The 23872-nt window shown below is 42.5% G+C and overlaps 1 protein-coding gene across 4 annotated transcripts in view; it reads left to right on the top strand.

Annotated features, from left to right (window-relative positions):
- Positions 1 to 5920: 5920 nt before the first annotated feature.
- The window catches only part of CHD7 (chromodomain helicase DNA binding protein 7), a 184520-nt gene continuing 166568 nt past the window's right edge, over positions 5921 to 23872 (top strand). Inside the window, exon 1 of one of the 4 annotated variants that reach the window (XM_084619507.1) lies at positions 5921 to 6231. The gene's annotated coding sequence lies outside the window, so the exon portion shown is untranslated. Of the gene's footprint in view, positions 6232 to 6968; positions 7077 to 8022; positions 8128 to 23872 lie in introns of those variants that run through there. The other 3 variants (XM_084619504.1, XM_084619506.1, XM_084619505.1) reach the window with 3 other exon arrangements.

Below are 23872 nucleotides of genomic sequence, written 5' to 3'. Positions count from 1 at the left end.
ACTACATGTCTCTTATTTTCCAGGCCCATGAGACATAGCTTGATCAATCTGTTCTTTGCATCTGAAGTCTTTATTGAAGGAAAGCCGAGTTAAAGAGCTGAGTTTGGCTTTCAATTTTTATATGGTGAGGTCCGTGGTCTGTCTTGTGGGAATGAATGCGATAGTCTGAGAAAGGTCAGGGTCTCCTCTCCTGTTGCCCAAGAGTTCCATTGCTCCAGTGGAATATAGCTGTTGAGAGAAGTTATGATCACAGAGGCAGAAGTGACCTTTTAGGTAACTAGTTCAATTCCTATGGATGGTTTGAATATCAGGACGGAGTCCTTCAACTGAGCTTTGTATTCAAGAGGGACCTGATGCTGAGAGGAAAGCTCCAGGCTGATCTGCTTGTGGCAAAATGTGTTACTAAGCAGATGAGCTATTGCATTTTTTACCATTTGGAGCTCTTTCAGGGCATGTGGCTTCATTTTTAAGTATATTGAGTTGCAGGGATCAAGCATGAAGATTAAAAATATGTGGTTCACCATGGCCCAACAGGGAGGGGAGCAATCTACTGAGTAGATGGAATCATGGCTGTTTGGACATTGTGGAGCCCAAAAATACTCCAAAGCTGCAAATTGATGCAATGACCTGAAAGCAAATGTCCTCATGACGGGTATGTTGTAGAGGAAGTAAACTCTTTAGTGTTCTTCACGTGTTATAGAAACAAGAATTGCCATACTTGATAAGATCAGTGAGCATCTGGTCTAGTGCACTGTGTCCAACAGCATAAGTACCAGAAATCCTGAAGTGGGCAGTTATGGAATAACTTGCTTGTAGGAGAAGAAACTTCCCCATCTCCTTTGGTTACACGAGAGTTTATATCCGTTCCAAACTTTTTTCTTTTAATCCCAGTGTAACTTTTCCTAAGAGTTTCACTTGAATCTTGCCTGGAGTTTAGATTTAGAAAGATCTTTCTCTAGCTGCTGATTTCAAATATGTTTTCAGAAAGCTAGAGATGGAACTGTTTGTTTGATGTAAAGAGGATGTAGAGCTAAGTGTCAGCTGTGCTCTCATGGCACTTCAGTATGCATTATCTCATCTGCTCTCCCTGGTTGAATGATATGGAGAAGAAGATTGAGTCTTGTGGGATTCCACTGCCAGGGGCTTTGGAGGCTGAGGAACAGGCTACAGCTCACAGCAATCCTGGCTTCAGTCTGAGATGAACGAATGAAGCCATTTCAGGGCATTTCTGTTTACTCTTGCAGATTTTTGGAGGAAGGACAAGAGTATTTGATTATCAACAGCTGCAGCGAATTACAGCAGGATGTACTCCCCTTGCCTATGGACAAGAGGACTTCATTCCCCAGACCTTCAAGTGCTGTCTCTGGACCATGCTTTGGCCTAAACTTTAGCTGAAAGATTCCTAGAAGACTGACAGCTACTTGGAGACTGGTTTTTCCTAGCTTCTCAGCATGCTTAAACACTGAACAGTCATTTGTGAGATCATTAACAGTGAGTGATAGATTACAATGATTTTTGGACAGAAAAAAATGGGCAAGAAGAAACTGCACTGGAAAGAATCTGTCACCCACCCTGAAGCATACTATAGCATGACCAATACTAAGTCAGTAGCTGCATGGGATGGGGCACTTTAGCAGAAGAGCCTATAGGAGTCAGGGATTCTTCCTATTTCTTTTATTCCTTGGTTTATTGGCTGGATAAAGGTTTGTGTACATTTTAGAGTTTGGCTGAGTCCAAGAGTTTTGGGGTGGATCATGATGATCATTCTCTTCTCAAGACAGAGAGAATTCTTATTTCCTTCAGAAGTAGGAAGTGGTCTGACCAGGGCAGGGATGGTTCTTGCATTTATGTCCAATTTCAGCCTGAGGATCCAGTCCGAGGCTTGTGCATCTGGGGATTACCTGTAAGAAACCTAAGGTGGAGAGTTCAGGTAGGCAGGCTGGGGCTATCATATCAAACACAGCATCTTCATCTCCTAAAATGATTAGTCTTGTGCACTTCATCCACTGTGTCAGACAACATTTCTATCAAAACCACTCAAAAGCCTTTGGTGTCTGGGACTTTATGGATTAGCTGGATGTCCAGGTTAACCTTATTTCTGCACTCACAGATTAAGTGGGTGCACTCACTGGATTCTGTTTTGAGTTAACTGTTCCTGCATTTGATCCTGGGACTAGAACAGTTATTTCCTTCAGATTTGTCATCCCTGCTCAGTGAGCTGTTTAAGATTACTATAACAGACATTTTAGAAGGAAAGCTTCAACATCTCTCTGACCTCATCCCACTGAGCTTCCATTGCCCTGGAATCTATCTTGAAGTGTTGATTCCCCATCTCAGTTATTTGATTTGGTGCCTTCACTTGGTGCATAAATTTTACTTCCTTCTTCTCTTTTGAATCTCACTTCAGTCAAATTCAGAAGAGAGAAGACCTCTGAGTATTGTATTGGGCATCTCTTCATGTTCAGGAGACACTAACCATAGCTTATTGGAGAGAATAGAGCACCTGAGATCTCCTGAATCTTCCAAATGATAGTCATCTAAGTCTAAACCATATCCCATCCTGGAGTGCTTCAAAAGGCTCTGCATCAAAGCACATGGCTACTGAGCTGAGATGCAGCCTTTAAAACTCTCCTGATTGAGAGTGAGATGCTTTGAGTCAAGAAGATGTCAAGGTTTGGGATATGTGCGTAGAATGTCCTTTGAACTTCAAGATCCAGAATCAGTGCAGGGCATTAGCCCTTCAGTATAGATATCCTGAAATCACAGAGATTAAGGTAGATAGGGTCTTCTGAAATGCGGCCTATCTCCTTGCAGTTCTTCGGACATGAAGAAGCAGATGTATTTGCATCTGTAGCTTCTTTAGATAGATGTGCCTCCTTATAGTCCCACAATGTTCTGTACTTCACATTGGTAGTTCTTGAACACTCAAAAGTTCCCAGAGTATTTATGAATTGTTGTAGGAAATGAGGCATGGACCAGTGAGACCTTATAGCCTTAAGCCCTGATATCGCACTGATGATTTCTTGGTGTTGTACACATCGGTGTTGTAAAGTTCCATCCTATCTTTCTTTGAAGTGACAGTGCCTAGAGCTGAGTATCACATTTCACTAAATCTGCCTTTTAAAACAGAAAAGTCTACACAACCCAAACTTCCCAATGTATTTTCATGTGAGGGTAAGCCATGCTCGTTTTATAACACTGAGGCTTTAACACAACAAATCCTAATGCCATTCAATTATCTTAACTATTTTATTTTGGAAACTACATTAACTTCGCTAAAAGAGTAATTATATACCTGTAATTCAACTTCTCTGAATATAACATTTGACTGAATTCCTATTCATGCCTCTTCCTCCCATCACATGGTTTTCTAATGATTATATATATTCTCTGATGGTCTAATTCATATATATATATGTGGTGTCTGTTACAGTTAGAATTCTGAACTCTGCTTTCTGCTCATCAAGAAACTGAAAGGGAATGTTTTAGGGGAGCATGAGTCCCTGGCTGTTAGTATCAGAATGAATTTTGCTTTCCTGTGTCTCAGAGGGCACAAACTCTTTGAAAGCTGGTTGAGCTCTGGCTTGATTCATGTTAAGGAGCTGGGACCCAAGAGCAGGATGCTAGTCAAATGATACCTTCAGAGAAGAATTACAGCTGAGTAACTCTCTTGTTTGTTTACTCTGTGCCTTTGATAACATTGTGTAATCAGTTTCAGTTTCCTCTTGCATGGGCAACTACTATGTTAGTGTCCTCTGTTTGTGAGGCTCTTTCACACAACAGAAGTAAAAAATACACGTTAAAAATTGCAAAATGTGATTATAAAACTAGAAAAATCACCAGAGGTACTTGGGGCATGTGTGGTACCAGACTCCTTTACACTTATTGTTAAAAAAACAGAGTCAAAAAGCCATCAACTTTTAAACAGAACTCCCCATTGCAATCATGGGACCTAATGAGTCCCCATCCATACACACAGGGGCTCCTTAACATGTGTATTGGAGAGAGTGGAGTCAGCTGCCTCCATAAATTGTCCCTTTTCCTTCCCTGGGACCCTGTGAAAGCTGTTCCATGAATGTAGGATTCACACAGGAAGTAGGTGGAGAGAGAGAGGCCTGATGGGAATGCCCATTGTCCTCCACAGTTTTGCAGATTTTTCCCAGAAGAACCTGAAAATATATATCTATATTTTTTTACCATGGAGCTGCCCCTGCCCTTGTCCTGGAGGCTGCTGCAGCCAAAGGGAGTCCCTAGTCACACAAATCCATGGAGCTATTCCGCCAAAGAATTGAGAGGCCATAGCTAGTGCAGAGACACTGGGCTGCCCATCCACCTGGTTTAGGGCTAGCACCCGGACCCTGGCATACGGTGGAGTATTTGAGGAAGAACTGTGTGAATAGATGCTCCAGACCAGCCACCTCAGTTTTTACCATGAAAGGGGTCAGAAAGCCCCAGAAAGCCATCAGTTAAAAATAGCTGGGTTGTGGGGTCAGAGAGGAGGTGGCACATCCTTATTTTCTTACTCTCCCAGTCACACAACCAAAGACTTTAAAAAAAAGTTAACTTGCTAGAAAGTTCACTTTTAAAATTCACCCATATATAATCTTTACAGTAGCATGGGCTTTCAGTGCAATTCAGGAAAGGGTAGCCCTTAGCGAACCTTAAATAGGCCCGCAGAGCATTCATTGACTGGGGGGGCGGGATTTACTTATGGAATGAAAAGATGTTGATACTGCATTTCAGTTTGTATGATGAATGTGAATTTATAATTTATGAATAGGAAACTGGCCTCCACAGAGCCTTAATCAGCACCAGCCTACTACTCAAATAAAACCACATGACAGTATTAGAGGGCGACTTGATTTTGAAAAATTGAGCGGGTGGTGCAAAGATCACCGCACAGCGACAGGGACGCGAGCAGGAGCCTGTCGCTATAGACCAGATAGTATTTTCACAAAAGACACGTTCATAGGCCCTATGGACTCTGCCCTGGCTCAAGGCACCGTTCCCTGCTGTTCGTAAGTCCCTCTCACTGTAAGGAGCCGCAGCTCTGGCAAGCTTTATGCTACTGGTGGATGGTGCCGTTAAGTCCCAGTGGAGTTGCGAAGGGGGCTTGTTTCCCCGGGACGCGGGATTTGGCTAGAAAGGGCGAGCCGAGGAAAGGCAGCGGCAGCGCGAGGGGCTCGTTGTACCCTGCGGGCTCCGTGGCATCCAGTCTCTCCGGAGGGGTTTCGCTTTGCCGCGGTCGAGAAGTTGGCGGCGGCGGCGAGCAGCACTTTCCGGGACTCTGCCGTGGGTGGGTGCCTGGCTGGAAGACGCAAGCGTGGGCTGGGGAGCGGGCAGCCGGGTGCGCGCTGGCAGCAAGGCGCAGCCCGGGGGTCCCGGAGGCGAGCCGGGGCACGGGCTCTGCCGCTGGGGGTCAGTACGCGTGGCCGGCTTCAGCTCGGACCCTGCGACGGGGCTCGTGTCCCCGGCTGTACACACCTCCCCCTCGCTCCTCGTTCCCTCCCCGGCCGGCTGGGGCGCCCCCGGGGCTGGCTGCGTGGGGGAGCTGGGAGTGGGCTCCGGGTTCCCTGCGCCGGGGCAGCGCCTTAGCCCCCCGCCGCCGGCCAGCGGCTCCCGAGGAGGAGCAGGCCCGGCGCGGCGTGGCGCGGCGCGGCGCGGGAGGAAGCCCTGGCGGGGCGCGGGGGAGAGGTTAGTGACCCCTCTCCCGCCCGAGCGGGGCTGGATTCTTGCATAAATTATGCCAGGCTTGGGTGGTGACGTGTAGGGCATGGGCGGGGCCTGCGGGCGCGCTCGCCCCCGGGGAGGGGGCGGTGTCGGGGGCGCGCCTTGTGGCGGCGGGAGGGGGGCGGTAGCAGCAGCAGCAGCGGCAGCCGCCTGGCTGGCTGGTTGGTGTCTCGCTCGGCTCCTGCGGACGCGCTCGGGAACTATCGGATTAAACTTGAATCGAGTGAAAATTACACAAAGGAGCGGAGCGGAGCCGGGACCCGGCGGAGAGCCCGACACGGCCCCAGACCCGCGCTGACCTCGGGCAGGGACCTCCTCCGCCCCCACCCCCCGCACTCCCGGCGCCAGGGAGCAACTCCGCCGGGTGTGCGAGCCCCGCCGCAGCCCCGGGCAGCGGCACCAACTCCGGAGCGTGTCCCCTCCTCCTCCCCGGCCCCTCGGCAGCGGGCAGCGAGGGAGCGAGCGGGGGACACCGAGCCCAGCCAGCCCTGCGCTGACCCGGTGAGTGACCCCGCGCGGCGGGCGGGCTGGGGGCCGGATTGGCGGCGGCGGGGGGGGGGGAGAGACCCGCGGCAGGTCCCTGCCCCCCTGGGAGCGGGGTGTCAGCGCCCCTCCCTCCGGGACACCCCCGCGTGGGGCCGCGCGGTCTCGGCGGGGCGCTGCCCCACGGGCAAAGGGCTTTTTGTTGTGCGCCGGGGGGAGGGGGGGTGGCCCGCCCGGCCGGACCCCCGCCCGCCCCGCAAGTTTGGAGGGCGATGGAAACCGGGGAAAAGTTGGGTAAAACTGCGCGAGAGAGGGAGGGAGCGGCGAGGCGGGGGCCCGAGCCGCGGGGAGAGCGGCTCCCCCCGGGGAGCGCTGACCACGCTGCCTGCTCCCGGCGCCGGCAGCACAACAAGCGCTAACAAAGTGAGGGAGCCCCCACCCCGCCCCCACCCGCCGTCCCTGGGGCTCGGCGCGGGCACATGGAGCCCCGACGCGGGGGAGCCCCCCGGGGAGGCCGGGAGTGTGCGGGTGGGGGAACACGAGGTGCCGCCGGGGGTCTCTGCCCGGGAGGGGAGGGGGAGAGTCACACGCAGGGGACCGGGGGAGGGGAGGCCGGCAGGCGAGGGGGCTCCCGGCTGCTTCCAACAGCCGGAGAAGAAAGAGAAGGGGGTGGGGGAGAGACACTACCTAACGCGAGCTGGACTGGTGCTGGCGGCGCCTGCATAATAGAGACTTAACCCTGCGAACCAACTCGCCTCCCCTTCCTACCCCGGCCCCCTCCCCAGGCTGGGTCCGGAGCGGAGCGCTGGGCAGAGCGCACACGAGCTGGGGCTGCTCCCCCTGAAATCAAGGCCATTTTGTGGGTGAGCGGAAAAGGTGGTTTGAGGCCAAGCGGTCAGGGAAGGAGGGGGGGGGGCGTTGTTTGTGTTTGATTCACACAGGGAAATGGGGCTGGCAGGCGATTCTCTCTGTGTCTCTGGTTCGCCCTGCTCTGCTGAGGGCTGGGTTGTTGCTGCGGCGGGGTTGGGTACTGAATGGGGGGCTGGTGGAAGTGGGAAGCGGACACTGTGTGTGTGTGTGTGTGGGGGGGGGGTTGAAGGGGGGGCGGAGGGAAGGTTGTTGGTTAGACTCAGGGAGAAGGAGCTGCAGGCAATGAGCAGCCATCATTACGTTGCATTCATTTATCCTGATAGCATTACATAAGGGGACACCCTCTCACACTCTGGGGTACCCCCCGAACTGCTGGTTCTGTTATTTTAGGGGCCACTCGATTCTGCGGAAGGGGGTCACTTTCGTGCACATGCTGTAAATCGGACGAGTTTCTTTAGATCACTTTTACACTCCACTTACGCCTTGGTTTAAACTAGTTTTTAAAACGGACAATGGACAAAAGAAAAGTAGCAATGCACGGGGAGTTCCCTTTGAATTACTAAGAGATTGTTGGATACCCCTCACAATTCTCCACGTACTTGCTCCACTTTCTACCTTTGTTTTGGTTTGGGAAGGTACTGAATGTGCCTTCTCGCTACATTTAGGCTGGATTTTTCGTTTGTGAGAGCCTTTTCAGTTACTTGATCTCGTATGGATTTTGGTTTGGGGAATATCAGAAAAACCACCCCAGGGCAATAAGTTTCTTTCTGTGTATATGTGAGCCTCGATTTTACTTTCATCAAAGTAAAATCTGAGTGATGTTTGTAGTAAAAGATGGCTTTCAGGGAACTGTTTGTCATTTTCTATCGTGGTATATGGGACTAAGGGAGATACAAAGAAACAAGTTGAACAAAAATGTTTCTGTTCATTTCCTCACAGATCATCCATTCTAATGACGGCAAAAAAAATCTTAATGACTATGACCTTAGCAGCATGGGTAGCTGATTTATCCCAATTATAAATCCTGTTAGTTTGCAGTAATGTGTGAGTATCAATATATAATTCATATTAAAAGCATGACCAGTAATTATTTTTATAAAAGTTGAAATCCATCATTTTCCAGCGAGAATGCTGCATCTGTCGTTTGGAGTGTTTTTGTCTTGCTGTTGCACAACAGAGACTCTCCAGTCTTTAACCTAAAATGGCAGCTTTAATTTGACTGGGGCCCATTCATTGACAGTGATAATAAAAAGGCTGAAAGCTAAATGTAGCTGGATGGTTGGGGCACGTTGCAGGTCTCTTTTGCATCACTAAGCACAGCAGAGAGAGGAACTTCTAAGCTCTGTAGTTTCTTCATCAAAAAGTTTTCAAGAAAATTTTCCTTTAAAAAATCATGTTGCTTTGTATAACACATGCTAAACAACCGGCTGGCTTAAGAACTTAGCTGTGCTGAGACAGCTAGATAGGGGTTATTTTAGGAGAGAGAATTGCTCTGTTTAAACAATAGGGGAAAAATCGCAGTAATTCCCTTCAAAATAACCTGCAGTACATTGGGAAATTAACCATTTGTTTCTGAGGTTTGCTCACATCACCTGTTACAATGTTGACATTCTTACCATTTATATCTCTAGCTGAGAGGATAAAGTGGGCATGTTACTTGTTTTCTTTTGATATTTATATGGCATTATAAAGGTGCTAGATACTACGTAGTTTAACTTTTCTCAGTTAAATAATACCATATCTTCTTGGAGATGACAGTTACTTTCTCTAAGAACAACATTTGACATTATTTGACGTTCCAAACACTAGTTTTGGAAAACAGAACAATCGTTTATCTTTTAGATAGAAATGGATAATGCCACAAACGTTCATAAAATCTGTCCTGGTTTAAACTTAACTTTATTTTAGCGGCTTAATTTTAGTTCCTTTAAACCTTACAAACACTTTAATTTAAAAAAGACATTTTCCCAGAGATACTTAGTTCTAAACTATATCCTTTACGATTGAATCCTTTAGTCAGTTAAACCTGCATTGCTATCAGCTGGATAAACACACTTGACCAAGCTTCTCACTAGCTATTTAACACTGTAAGGTATGCCTTTTAATTTTTTAAAATTCAAATTAATTGGTTTAAACAATAGAAAAACTTGCTTACTCTTAATTTAGAACACACACACACACACAAGTTTACTACCTGTCTAGCTATTAAACAAAGTTTTGATTAAAGTGAGTAAACATTTGGATAGGATATTAATCCTCTTATATCATTCCTCTACACACTAACATTTCATAACAGAAATATTAATTTATAACAAGGTACTGAAATCAAAGTGTACACAAATAGCAGGCTAAACTTTATTATGGTTTTGGTGATGTCCATTGAAATACTTATTACTATGAATGTGTGAAATTAGTTTTTAAATAGCACTGGAATATGTATTTTTTCTCTCTCTACTGAATGTGCAAACTGTATAGTACAGCTATTTTATAAAATATTGAAGGGTTTTATCAAATAGCACATACATTAACTTTTCCAAAGTAGATATTTTCAATCTAAAAGTTTAAATAAGGTTTACAACCTTGATCTATGATTATCATATATTAGAAATTTATCTAAATACTTAATTTCACTTATGGTACATCACAAAGATTTTTAGTTATTTCATATTAACTTCAGATATTTTCAAGCTATTTGCCACCATGCTGGAATTTTGTATAGGCCAATTTTGATTTGACTGAAGATGTTACACCATTTTTATAAATATAAGGTGCCAAAAGTAAAGCTGTGTATGAGTACAAAGTAAGTCACTGCTAAGAAGGCCCTAAACTTCAGTTGTTCAGTGGAAATGGTCTTGGCCCTAAAGACAGTCTAAAGTATATCTAAAGACGGTCTTAAGTATAAGGAGATGGTGTGGAAAAACAGATTTTTTTTTTGTGCATCTGTAAAGAGAAAAAGCCTTAATAAGAAAGCATTACAAATAATAATTAGTATTTCAAGAGAACCTCCTAAATCTTTCATTGTGACTCTTTGGATTGGCATGACCATATTATATTGTCTGATATTGGCTATTTCTATCTAAATTCTGATATGACAAGTTGAAGCAGTGTGTGTGAAGAGGGAAGAAGGGGCCTGAAAGATGGGGAAGGGGGGAAACAAACATGTAAGTGCCTTTAATTCTATTCCAAATCTTTAGCCTTCATTTCCTGTAGGTAGTATATCTGTCAATTAATTTCCAGATGGAAGGCTTTTAAAATCTGCTGAATGTTTGAATGGGTGAATTTAGTGTTCACAAATGAGGCTGTCTGGATCAAGTTGGGGCTGGTGGTGTGGAGCAGTTGCACAGCAGGTTTCCACAATCTCTACAAACATACCTCATTCTTGTCTTGCAACCCCTCTCCTATGCCGTTCCTGTGGCTAGATTACCAATTGTTCTGGATTAGGGAATGGTTTAGTGATGCTCAGAGGCAATATGGATGAAACCGCATACTTTATACTCGTGTGGCTTAGGCCTTGCCTACAATATGAAAACAGTACTAAACTGATTTAGTTATGCTGGTAAAACTTTCTTATATAGATGAGACTTTAATTTCCATTTTAATCTGTTCTCCAAAGAGGCAAAAGTCTGTTGCGTTAATCTGCTGACACTACCTAGTTCTATCTGTGGCAGATTCCAACTTCTTCCTGAATGCATCCTCTTCCCTTATTTCCCAACCAATCATACTCCCATAAATAGGACACTTGCTATAAAGACTCTCCCTAATATAACTTATTTGAGCTAAGATTTAAGATTACTGTTGCTGGAATGCTACCAAAGTTAAGAGGAAGAAAACAATTTATTCTAAGGAGACCTAATCTGGTTTTAGGATCCTTTGTTGCAGAGAGATGGATAACTTGTTGCAGAGCAGCAGTTACAGGATATGTAACGTTATTTTTTTAGAACGCTTCTGGCAAGGTGCTAAAACTTGAATGAAGTTTTTTGTTTTGTTTCCATACATATAATCTAACTTTCTGTCACTCTTTATTTTACCATGGATTTCTCAGAGTGAAAATACATCGCTTGGTTACAAACTGAAATGTCTTTATTCTCCACTATTTTCTAAATAATTATTCTATTCAATAAGAAGCTTTCTGTCCCATAGAGAATACATTCCAAGGGTCTCAATATGACGACAAAGCTCTTAAGGATGTTCTTAAGTATACGGAAACTGATTAATTCCTACCTTCTAACCATGATCTTTCTGTTTTGTTTTTAAAGCTGTAAATATGCATCTAGAGAAAAATCAGGTAGGAGCTGATTATCCCTAAGCTTCTGACCTCTTTAATTTCATGCATACTGTTCCGCAGCTGTTTCTGAACATAATGTTCATTCTTTTTCCTTCTCTATGTTTATATCAAATAGTGTGCTTTTCTTAAAACTTGGAAACACAGACTGATGGCAGTGAAACTTTTAAGGATGCATCTTAATTTAAAAATGGGGGAAAATAAGCAAGACCACTCATTTAACAATAGGTCAGATTAGTGGTATCAGAACTCTCTGCTTTGAAAATTGATTGGCATTTGGGAGTATAGGTGCTGGAACTAGAGGTGCAGGGGGTGCACCATTCCCCCTAGCTTAAAGTGGATTCTGTTATATACAGACTTTACAGTTTGGTTCAATGGTTCTCAGCACCCTCACTATACAAATTGATCCAGCATCCCTGTTTGGGAGCTGACCACAAGCCCCTTTTGTCATGAACTAGGGAGCACTTTGTGGTGTTGTGACCCCTGTAGTTATTTTGGGTGTGGGGTTGCCTGGCTTTGGAGGGAGCTGTATCCAACCTTCCTCTGACATAGAGACAGTTGCTGTAATGAGAGGGCCTTAAGGGGAATGATGGGGAATAAATAACTTCAAGAATCAATTGTCTGGAAAAAGTCAGTGCAGCCAAAATGTCTGCCTTCTTCCTAATGGTTCGGTGAGAAAATTAAGTTTCACCATATATAGCCTTGATCCTAGAGGTTATTTTGTTCAGAGTTCATTGAAATATGGGCCCACTTCACTATGATTGAAAGTTGCCTTCCTGTGAATAACCAGTGGAGAAAGCAGTGCTGAATAACTTTTTAAAACCTTCTAGTCTGTAATATTGTTGTTTACTTTTTAAGTTATACATTGTAAATAGTGATCTCATGATTTCAACAGGTATTTGTCCATTAAACTTTGCTCTAGTAGTCAAATTAGGCAATAAATTGCCTCATATGCAAATGTTTTTTTGTAGACAATTCAAACTCCATATTTTTTTTTTTTAAATATCTCATTTGGTATTTCACTCCTACTATTAAAACTAATGTTTTATGAAGCAAAGTGTAGTAAACTTTGCTGTAGGTAGAAATTAGATCTCGTATCAATTTTAACACAGCTGTCATTTTAAAATATACCTGTAATACCTCCTTTGTGTTTCTCTCAAGACTGAACCACTCTTCTTACATTTTCATTGAAAAGTACTTAGTCAAACCTCCCAGTTTATGCTACTTTGTTTGCTTGATGGCATTGTTTTTTTTTTTTTTTTTTTTTGGCTAGGGTCAGATAATGATTTGTTGCAAAAGTATCAAGCACCTCAATTCCTAATAATCTTTCTTTGTCCCTGAGATGTAAGGGAACTTCTGACTGGTGTAAACCAACAGTCTGATCCAAAGCCCACCAAAATCAAAGTTTAGAACCCAAACTCTGACCCAAAGAGTGGAAATGTGTTATCTCTAAAATGCCAGAATAGCTCAACTTGATCACTTTATATATTTCAGAAAGTTGCCGTCATAATTATTCATGCATTTTTGAATAGGAAAGTGTTTTCAATATTTTAGGGCTTTACACGTTAAGCTTTATTTTGTGTTGTACGTTTCATGAAAACTCTATCCTAGAATTCTTGAGAGTTAAAATAGTGGATTGGAGAAGTTAGTTAAGAGGTAGAATCAAGGGGAAAATGTATGCAGATGAGATTTTAAATAAGATAGAAATAATTATGTTGTTACAGGAATGTTGTTCCATGTGATAGGAGGTATAAGGAAGAAGGTACTTGAACAGCTGATGTTTTTCTGGAGACTTACTAGAGCCTTCACTCCTCTAGCCTCCATGAGAGATAAGAGACAAAGTAGATAAGGGACTGGAGTAAGTCCAAAGAGAATTTTAGTAAGGGGAGTTGTGCCCTAATCTTGAAATAGGGGGCTAGTGGATTTGCACAGGAATGGGGCTGACTTGTATGTGTTGAGGAGCCCGTAGGCATTCTTTGTAAGAGAGAATGCAGGAAGTGGCATTCTGCAAATGCTGGAGCCTAAAGAACTGGGACTTGAGAAGGCCATGGAGAGGTTATGATGATCAGTGCAAAAAGGAAATGAAATAAAAGGATAAGAATTTCATCAGAGGTAGAGATGAGGCTGTGCAATACATGGGAGAGAATGCTACTCTAAACCTTCAAATCTCACTATCTTTGTGTTGAGAGGAGGAGAATTCAAAGTCGAAATGCCTCCACTTTTCATTGTTTCAGCAAGTGGAAAATCAGAGCTGTGGGTAATTTGTCTCTCAAGGTGTTCTTTCTGACAAAGAGAGATTATTAATCCACCTATCTGATGGAAGTTGACATAACTACAAGTTTACTAGGTAGAGACTGGCAGAGAGAGGACAGAGAGGAGTCATTTTAAAGGTGATGAGGGGGTGGTTTAGTATGAGCATAAAGGTGAAAGTAAGATCGGGGAGAGATCTTGAATTGAAAACTATCAAATACTTATTAGAGACAGATTCAAAAAGATGGTGGGGTGGGGGGGAGGCATAAGGGTAAGAGCTGTTCAGATATTGTGATGGGGTGTGGTGTAAAATCCTAGATAGATATGGTGAACTAATGGGCTCCAAGGACTGTGCTCTAGTTCAGTGCTACTCAAAGTGGTGGTCCGCGAACCATTGGCTGCTCATCTGCGCGCACATAGGAAAAAAAAATTGCTGGTCACCCTCATCAGATAGCTTGAGAAGCACTTCTCTAGTTTATAGTTCAGTATGTAGCACCCCTATCTTCCTGAAACCCCCAGACTTGCTTAGATAGGAGAGCATACCTGTTAAAGCTGAAAGTTAGAAGTGTGGAGATCTTGGAGAAATGACTCTAACTTTTGTATTCAGTGATATGCATTGCCTTATTTATGTATATGATAGCAAATGTCCTGATAACCAGAACTAACAAAACTAGCATGGAACAAGCTTTAGGAGTGTAGGAAATGCTGTGCTCATAGCTGTCTCTGGAATCTTCCCTAAGTTGATATCTAGGTAAATCTGGTAGTTACCAGAGGCTCTGCCCCTAGTTTTTCCATATCCTGGAGTGATGAAGAATTGCTAGCCCCTGGTGCAGGCTGCTTCTTGTCCTGGGTTAGAAGGAGGGTATCTGCTTTCTGTCATCAGCTGGGAGATAGTTTGGCTATGCTGCTAAGGTGGCTGTTTGGGGTTGCTCTTTGCCCCTTACCCCCTGGTTGGGGGAACTCTGGCCCTGGCTGCTGATTCCTGGTTACTGCTCACCGGCTCCTGTATGTCTACAGTTCAGATCCTACCTCAAGCAGCCCTGATGGCAGAGATTGAGCCTTAAAGTTTCTCATCAGCTCTCTAAATCACTTGATTTAAGCTCCTAAGCAGGACCAGTTTAGAAAGCGGCTAGAAACAGGAGCACCTTGCTGGTGCGGGAGACTTAACAAGTCTGGGAGAGGTGTGCTGGATAACTCCACTCTTTCATGTTAGCTTCTCTTTTAAGAGGCTGCTAAATTTTGAGCTCACCTGGCTACTGGAGGAAGCGGGCAGAGTTGTTTTCTCCTCTGTTTGGTTCAGCCTTCCTGTCTTAGTCTGGGAGACAGATAAGCAGACTTTTTTAGTGTCTTCTTGCCTTCCTCCATTTCTTGATTTCCACAGGGCTATACCTTTTTACTTCTGTATAGAAAAGTCACAGTTACAGGATTCTTAAGTTCTTCTGCTTCCTCAGAAGAGGAAGTGATATTTTAAAAGAAATTCATGTGTTTCATACTGCTGCTGCTAGAGCTCTACTTGACAAGAAAAGTGTAGTAACTCCTCTTCCTTTCCCTCCCCCTCAAAAAACTGTTACCTAGGAAAAAAAGAGGATAAAGATTTGAATGTTGTGGTATTTCATACAGAAGGAGTCTTGTCAGAGAAGTGGAACTGCCATTGGAAAGAATGGTTTGTTAAATAGAAGCAGAACTATAACAGCATCACCCCTAGTTTGAGGGAGCAGGGTTGTCTTGGAGTCATGTGTTGATGGCTGCATTGAGGCTAAAGAGAGAGAGGAAAAGTCAAACCTGGAAAAAATGTATTTTTATGGTGGCTTCTTTTTATTAGAAACCTGCTAAAGTGACTGAATATTGAGAAGACTATTTTTCAAGAAATAGAAAAGAAAATAGACTAGAGAGAGAGAGAGAGACTGTTCTGTGTTGAGAGAATTTTTTAGAAAGGTTGGGTACTGGAGGAATGTTGGGTAAAGTACTAGATTAGATCTATCATCTGAGAATTTTTATGTGAAAAAGATTGTTAGGTTTCACAGATCAGAAAAGCCACTTGTCTGTGCTCGGTGCTTAAGGTTGAATAGTGGAAATGGACATAGAGTTTTTGGACAGGGTGCATTTCCTTGATGCAGACACTAAACAAATCGAGAGAAAGCATGCCTTGAACTTCAGCAGAGTGAATAGCAAGTCAAGGGTTCTTGCAGCTCAGCTGCCCATTTTGCTACTGTAAACTGTCCAGTTCTGCAGTGGGAGTGATATTTTTGATACATGTTCACTTCTCGTTTCGCAAGTGAAATGGCATATCTACAGTAAGCAGTCTTTCGCAAAGTTCGGCAAATCTATCCACTGAGGAGAGGGGGGGGAAAAAGCACTGGTCTGGAAACCTAAGAAACTAGAGATTTAGGTCAAACTCTTATTGGGATAGGGAAACGTAACTTGCCATTTGTGGGCTTGCTGTCTGTCTCCAGATACTTTCCTTGGGGTTTTTGGAGAGCATGGATGTCCTCCTCTTGTAATATATTTAATAGTGGTGATGGCTTCAAAAGAGAACTCTTTGCTTCTTGTGTTAAGGAAAAATTGGCAAGATTGCTGATCAGGAACATTGGTTTTTAGAATCTTAATGATAAAGCCTTTTGTGAAATTTATGGTCCTTTAAGCTGTTGCCTTTATAGTTACGGTAGCTAATTTGGTTGTCATTTTTTTGTTCATTGCCAAGTTTTTCATTTAGTGTGGAAAATGTAGCAGTTTTTTCTGTTTAATTGCATTATCTTCTACTTCTAGTTAACTTTGTCTTAAGGCTTTTCTTAATCTGACATCTATTGCAAAAACTTCTCATACACTAGGAAATCTGAGTGCCTAAACCAGGGGTAGGCAACCTATGGCACGCATGCCAAAGGTGGCATGCGAGCTGATTTTCATTGGCACTCTCACTGCCTGGATCCTGGCCACCGGTCCAGGGGCTCTGCATTTTAATTTAAATGAAGCTGCTTAAAAATTTTAAAAACCTTATTTACTTTACATTCAACAATAGTTTAGTTATATATTATAGACTTATAGAAAGAGACCTTCTAAAAATGTTAACGTATTACTGGCATGCGAAACCTTAAATTAGAGTGAATAAATGAAGACTTGGCACACCACTTCTGAAAGGTTGCCAACCCCGTCCTAAAGTATAGACATGTCATACATAGTGTATTCTGTCTTTTACTATAGTAAATAGTTCTGTAGCTTTCAATACAGTTATATGAACATCAGTACATGCATTAGGCAGGGATGCTATTGGTGGGATCGGGATCAGAATCTGTTTCCTGAGCTTTGCAGTTGAGTGTATTGTCATTGAGTTAGAAGAGTAATCTTAGCTCAAGATCACATATATTTTATTTTTTTTAAACCATAATTGGTTGCAGTTAGTGAGGATATGAGTGCTCTAAAGGCACTTTAATATCAAGTTAGACTTCAGTTGTGTTATTTTTAAGATGGTGTGTGAAGACAAAATTCATCTCTTTTTGGATAGAGGGTGAGAAACCTGAAGATTTAATCATGTGTAAAATGCCTTGCCTAAGCTGATATACTTCTTCATTACCTCTTCACAAAAAAGATGCTTCTATTATCTCACTGGTCCTTTCCTTGCAGTTCCTATTTTGGCAAACCTCAAGTCCTCATTTGGACTTCTCAAGTCTGAGTGTCAACCTGAATATCACAAACTTTATCAAATGAGCAATCACTTACAATGGTGTCAATTATTCACACCTGTAAATTTGCCCAATGTAATGAGACTAATGAAAAAATAAAATGTGTATTTAGGAATAATTTGTATCCTATGAAACTTCTCAGCATGGTCTCATCAGATGTTTATTGCTATTATACTGACTCGGGCTATTTTCTAGTGCAAGTCTAAAGCTTTATATTATTGAAGTAAACAAATGTAATACAACTCACATCATATCAAACATTCCTTAGGTTAAAAAGGGTGGGGAAATCATGAAATGATATTGGATGAAGTAAAATATGAGTGAGAGTGAGCAGTTTTCTATTACTCTGGAGAACAGTGACAGCATAATATTAAATTGACAGTTATACTTACACATTTATACTTTTATTTATATTTATTTACGTTTATTTATTTATATTTTCAAGACTATTCTAAAGGGCTAGGTTCTTCAAATGACAAGCAGCTGTTTTGTGTAGATACACAAATTGATTACAGTGTTATGGACAGACATTTCTCAGCTGGATTAAGCCCTAGTTTTCCATTAAAAGTCCACTTGGTCTTCCCCTCCTCCTTTATGTTTTCAAAACCAAAGCTTATGTCTGTGCACTTATGGTAGAGTAGAAATCTTCTGGAAAGCTTGAGGCAAAGTAGACAAGGTGTATTTGAGATGAGTTCTTAATTAGGTTTTTAACTCCTGATTAGTTTTCTGTTTGCAATGTTGTGATAGCCATGAAGACCTGAAGAAGAGCTCTGTGGAGCTTGAAAGCTTGTTTCTTTCACCAACAGAAGTTGGTCCAATAAAAGATAAAGCTAACATTTTTGGCTTGTCATATCTCCAGTGACTGGAACTTGAAGTTACAAGCTTCTGTTGTTACTCTCAGTGAGGACTGGTGGCTTTAATTGTATTCAGAGTGAACACTTTAGCTGTGTTTGCTTTAATGGGCTTTGAGAACCCCAAAGCCTGACTGTAAAACATCCAGCACTGGGACCAGATCTAGTCTGGGATGCATTTGTGCCGTTCATGGCATGCTCAGATTCAGGTGTAAAATAAAAAAGAAAACTCCTAGCCATTCTCCTAGTGTAGATAAGCTTCCAAGTGTAAATCAATGTAGTGGTGATGTCTTGAGTCTGCACTGAGCCTGAAACAATGACTCGGAGGTATGAACAACTCTGCTCCCCAGTAATTTTTAATGTAGATTAACTATTTAATGGATGAAAGGAGGAAGCTGGTGGGAGCGAAGCTCCTGGGGGTGGAAATTGCTGCAAGAAATGCTGAGGAAGGAACAGAGGACACAAAGACAAGGAAGAGGGAGAGAGACAAACAGGAAAAATAGCAGTGAGGATATTTTTCCTTTGCACAATGCCGAATGTGACAAGGCAATGAACAAATAGAAAACAAAAGCTTGATCTACTATGTAAAGACCATATACTACTTGAACTTTGTGTAAAACTTTAATTTGACCAAAGCTAGCTCAGGTATGTCTGTACATACTGCAATCACACCTCCCAGTTACAGTCTAGACCGGGCTGGGCAAACTTTTTGGTCCAAGGGCCACATCTGGGTATGCAAATGGTATAGTGGGCCATGAATGCTCATGAAATTGGGGGTTGGGATGTGGGACGGGGTGAGGGCTCTGGCTTGGGGTGCAGGCCAGAAATGAGGAATTCACAATACGGGAGGGGGCGGGGGGTGAGGGGTCCAGCTAGGGATATGGGCTCTTGGGGGGGGGGGGAAGGGTTGGGGGTGCAGGAGGGTACTCTGGACTGGGACTGAGGGGTTCAGAGCGTGGGATTGGTGCTGGGGCACGTGAGGGGGTCAGGTGTGCAGGCTCCTGGCGGCGCTTACCTCAAGCAGCTCCCATAAGCAGTGGCATGTCCCCCCCCTCCGGCTCCTACATGGCAGCGCAACCAGGAGGCTCTGCATGCTGCCCTGTCTGCAGGCATCGCCCCTGCAGCTCCCATTGTCCTTGGTTCCTGGCCAGTGGGAGCTGTGGGGGCAGTGCTTGGGGCGGAGGCATCGTGTGGAGCTTCCTGGCTGCCCCTAGGCGTAGGAGCCAGAGGGGTGAAATGCCGCTGCTTCTGGGAGCCGCGCGGAGCCATGGCACGCACGGAGCAGGCTAAGCTCCCAACCCTGCTCACCGGCTGGAGCACTGGAGTGGGGCAAGCCCCAGACCCCACTCCTTGGCGGGAGCTCAAATGTCTGAAGGGCCAGATCCAGCCCCTGGGCCATAGTTTGCCCATCCCTGGTCTAGACATACCCTATGCGACCAATATTTGGTCAGTCTTTATAAGTTTACTGAGAGACTAGTTAGTTTTGTCTAGTGGACTAAACAGATACATGCAGGAACCTGTGAGTTTTATTCTAAACTGGTTTCCTAAGTTCATAATGGTATTTTCACGTCTGCTACAATGGGGTTAATAAGCCTTAGCATTTACGTAGCACATTTCATCAAATGATCTTAGTGTTTTATACATTTTAATTGTCTTATTGCTACTTTCTAGAAAAGTATATTGGTGTCATCATTGGGAGCAGAATTAGTTTAATGCTGAGCACTTTCTGAGTATCCCACCATAAGTATTTTTAAGTATTACACCTACCCTTTAACCCCTTTTTAAAAATTTCTGAGATTTGCAGAAATTAGTATTTTTTGTGTGTTTATATCTTTGTCGGGGGAAGACACCTAAACGTAGGAAACTAGCTATAGAGGGGAAGTGGTGAAACGTAATATACATGAAATGCAGTTTTATAGTTTAGGTTGCCTAACACTTTCCATTACAAGCCCCTGTTTTCAGTTGCTTATAACTTTGCCTAACTTTGACCATTTTGACTGAAATTTTCCATGCTTGGTCACTGCTTCAGGCTGAATATTTTAAGAAAAATTTAAGCAAATTATGTCATAGCCACTTCTGAGACTAAGGCTAAGGGAAAATATGTATTTTGCCAATGTTTTAAAAAAATACTTTCTTTGAAGAGCTTTACTGCCTCATTTAAAGTAGGATTTGTAATTTGTCAGGGATGTGCTCATGGGTTGAGAGATGCATTTTACTATCTTGAAAATCCATAGAAATTTGGCCAATGTATAAGCCTCTGAAAATCACCATTTATTCATGCTTATTCGAGGTTTGCTGCAGCTCTGAACCTTTCGTCTGCACTGAGCATATTCCCAAGCCTTAGTGTGAGCTATTGTTGATATGCAAAAGCAGTCACCTCTCTTTTTTAAGGGAAGGAATGTTGGATTGAAAGCCTGGAGGAGGCAGAGTTTTTTAATTTCAGTTCTTAAACTTGTATGTATTCTATATATTTCACAGTTGTTGAGCAAGGGTTCTTGCCCCTAATTTAGGAGGCAGGCAAGTATCATAACCTCATCTGTAAAATGGGCGTAAACTGAGATTGCACAAGATCACATCGGAGCTGAAGTTGGGTCTGCCATATTAGAGACAGCTCTAAGTCTCATCTGCAGTCATGCTGCCTTTCAGAATGGATATGCCAGATTTATTAGGTTCTGGTGTCAGTAATCATTAGATTATGCTGCCTTGCAGAGCAAGGCATAAAGCCTAGAAATTCCTATTCTTAAAACACTCCATTATTGTCTAGAAAATAATTTTACAAGCAACTGGCATAGTTTGTATCCTACCCCTCATTAGTGGCTGGTTCAGAGAGTTAACTGACTGCTACTGGTGAAGCTGCTACTTCAGCTTAAGTGCTAGATGTCTCTGCTGTGGACCTAAAGGTCTTGATCTCAAACCCTCCTGAGGACCCTTGTGAAGTTCAATAATGATTCCAGATAAAATTTGTTAACTTCATTTTTTTTGTCCAATACTGATTAAAGAATGTCATACTTGTAAATTCAAGCACTCGGGTCATGTCTACACTACAAAATTGTCAACCTAAGTTCTGTTAATCTACAGCCACTGCAGTAATTGAGTCAGTTTTACATGTCCACACTATGCTCCTTGTGTCAGCGGTGCACAAACTTACCAGGAGCGCTTGCACTGGATGTAAGTGTTGGTGTGGGGCATTGTGGGATATCTTCTAAAAGACAGCAACAGTCGATGTAAGCAACGCAGTATCTGCCCTGACACTGCATCTACTTAAGTGCTACGCCTCTCATGGAGGTGGAGTTAAGTCGGTGTTGTGGGCAAGTTACATCAGTAGGAGCTACATTTTAGTGTAGATGCTTACAGAGTTAGGTAGTGTAGACCCAGGCCTCAGAAATAAGGAAATGCCAAATGCCATTCCACTTTAATTCTGTCCACTTGTGTGTATGCTTGGTAGAGCTGAATGACCATTGCCTCATTCAGTGCTCAGTATATACAATGAATCTGATGGAGGGCTGAAAGAATAGAGGATTCTCTCCTGTGTTTAAGGCACTGGGCGAGGAATCAACAGAGCTGGGTTCTATTTCTGGCTTTGCTACTGTTTTATATGCAATGTCTGATAAAACTGTCCAAATGCACACATACTCAAGGGGGCCGATTCAAAGTTGCATGGGCTACCTTAACTCTTGCATTTCCTAACTTTTGAGTGCTTATTTTATTTAACCTTAATATTCTTTACTATAGTCATCTTAAGTATTGCTTGTAAGAATAGTAGGTAAAACATTTTCAGACTGACTTTCAGTTGACAGTGCCCCTTTTAAGCTGCTGTTAAATCTGGAAATGTTTCATTCATTAATCAAGGTGTTTTTGGAGTATCTTTTCCTGATTTTAAGTGCAACTTGAATTCCCTTGTCCTCAGACTTGTTTAAACAACATTCTTTTAAATTACTAATCCTAATCCTTTAACTATATTGAAAAATGTATAATCTAAAACGTGTGTGTGTGTATGTATATATAAAATTTGTTGCTTTGGTCTGGGAATAGATCATATGTGAGAACCAGCATATGTATTTGGTAGTATCTAGACAAGATGTACTGTTCACATTATAGTGTATATAAGAGTGTCTGAATTTTTGGTGCAAACCCTGCCCACTCTTTCCCAAGGGGTTATAATGAACCTATAAAAACATACCTTGCCGTGAAATTTGTTCTCAGACTAGGGTAACTTTTTATACAGAGTCCTTTAGAGCCTGAAAATAAATAGCAGAATTGTACCAGTGCATGTTATTCACCTCTTCGGGGGTCATTGTTTCATTCCATGTTACAATGTTTTGAAGCGTGACATTCTTAGATGCATCCTTGAAGCACTGAGGTATGGCTTGAAAATGGAGCTTTGTGGAAATAAAGAAGGCGCATTTGTGGAGTTGTCTTTTTTTATTTTTTTAAACCAAGAATATTTTTTCTATTAACATTTAAAACATGCATACTAAATACACACTATTACTTAAAGTCAATATTATATTTGTGACACACAGTAAAAGGCAGGAAATTCAAACATAATGTGCTCTCACTCATAAATCCATCCTGTTTTCTCCATCTGTTCTAACTATGAACTTCCTTTTGTCATTTTGTCACAACAGTTACTAAATTGTGTTTTGTGTTGCTGTAGTGCTAAGGCATATTTATTTTAAGCTCTATTTCTAAGGCACTTGGAACTTTGGGGAAAAAAACAACTCTACGGTTAAATTTCTCATGCCTAAGGTGCCTTACATACACATGTATCCTCTTAAAAATAGCCAGTTTTTTTAAAAGCTTGTTTTAGTTCCATTGTGGGAGAGGTTTTATTTTTTTTTTTTTACCCTTTTAACTTTGTGATTCTTTTTATTTCATTCTTTCAATAGCTTATTTTTAAGACTTCCCACAATTTTACTCCTCATTGACAAGTGTCTTTGACTTATTGGAAGAAAATTGATCCAGCGTGGCATTATTTATCCAGTAGTCGTACACCACAGTGGAATCTGGTAGTATAGATGTACACACTGAAATACAATGTAAACAGGTTAAAGTGGATCATTCTTTCTGCCAGCGCCCCCGAATACTCCTTTTTAGGAAATCATGCAATGGGTGTGGCCTGTATGGCCATCATACTGTGCTCTTTCTCATGTACCTCTTGTGCCCTCTGTAGGGTGTTCCATTTGCTGGGGCATGCAGCATGCAAAAGGTAATGTGAATGTACCATTCTTGTAAAAAAAAAACAAACCCCCACCAAAATATGGACTGCTGTATTTTGGTTGGGACTTTGTGTATAAAGTCAGGAAATTCAGTTACAATTCCCACAGCAACTGTAAATTGGTTATGACATAAATTGTCTCAGTATATAATATAAATATGCAACTGAATCAAGTTGTGGTTATCATGGGAGCCATAACTTTGATTTTCCTGGCTCTGCATATGAAAAATTCAACCATAACATTGCATTAATGTAAATTTATTTTATTTAATTGTTTAGAATTGAGGTCTCTTAACAATGAGGCCCTTTTTTGTCGTATGTATGTAAAATGTTATAGTACAACCTTGAATGAAAATCTCTAGCCCTTGAGGTTATGATAGCTACAGTTGAATAAGCTCATTTGTTCTATGTGATGTACATATTTTCAAAGAAACATAACATTCTAATTTTACAGAAAACAACTACTTCAATGTATTTTTTCTGAGAAACTACTTTCTTAACATTAGCTAGG

The sequence above is a fragment of the Lepidochelys olivacea genome (genome assembly GCF_965140295.1).
Source record: "Lepidochelys olivacea isolate rLepOli2 genome assembly, chromosome: 2".
Classification (NCBI taxonomy): domain Eukaryota; kingdom Metazoa; phylum Chordata; order Testudines; family Cheloniidae; genus Lepidochelys; species Lepidochelys olivacea.
This window is presented reverse-complemented; position numbering and strand designations above follow the sequence as displayed.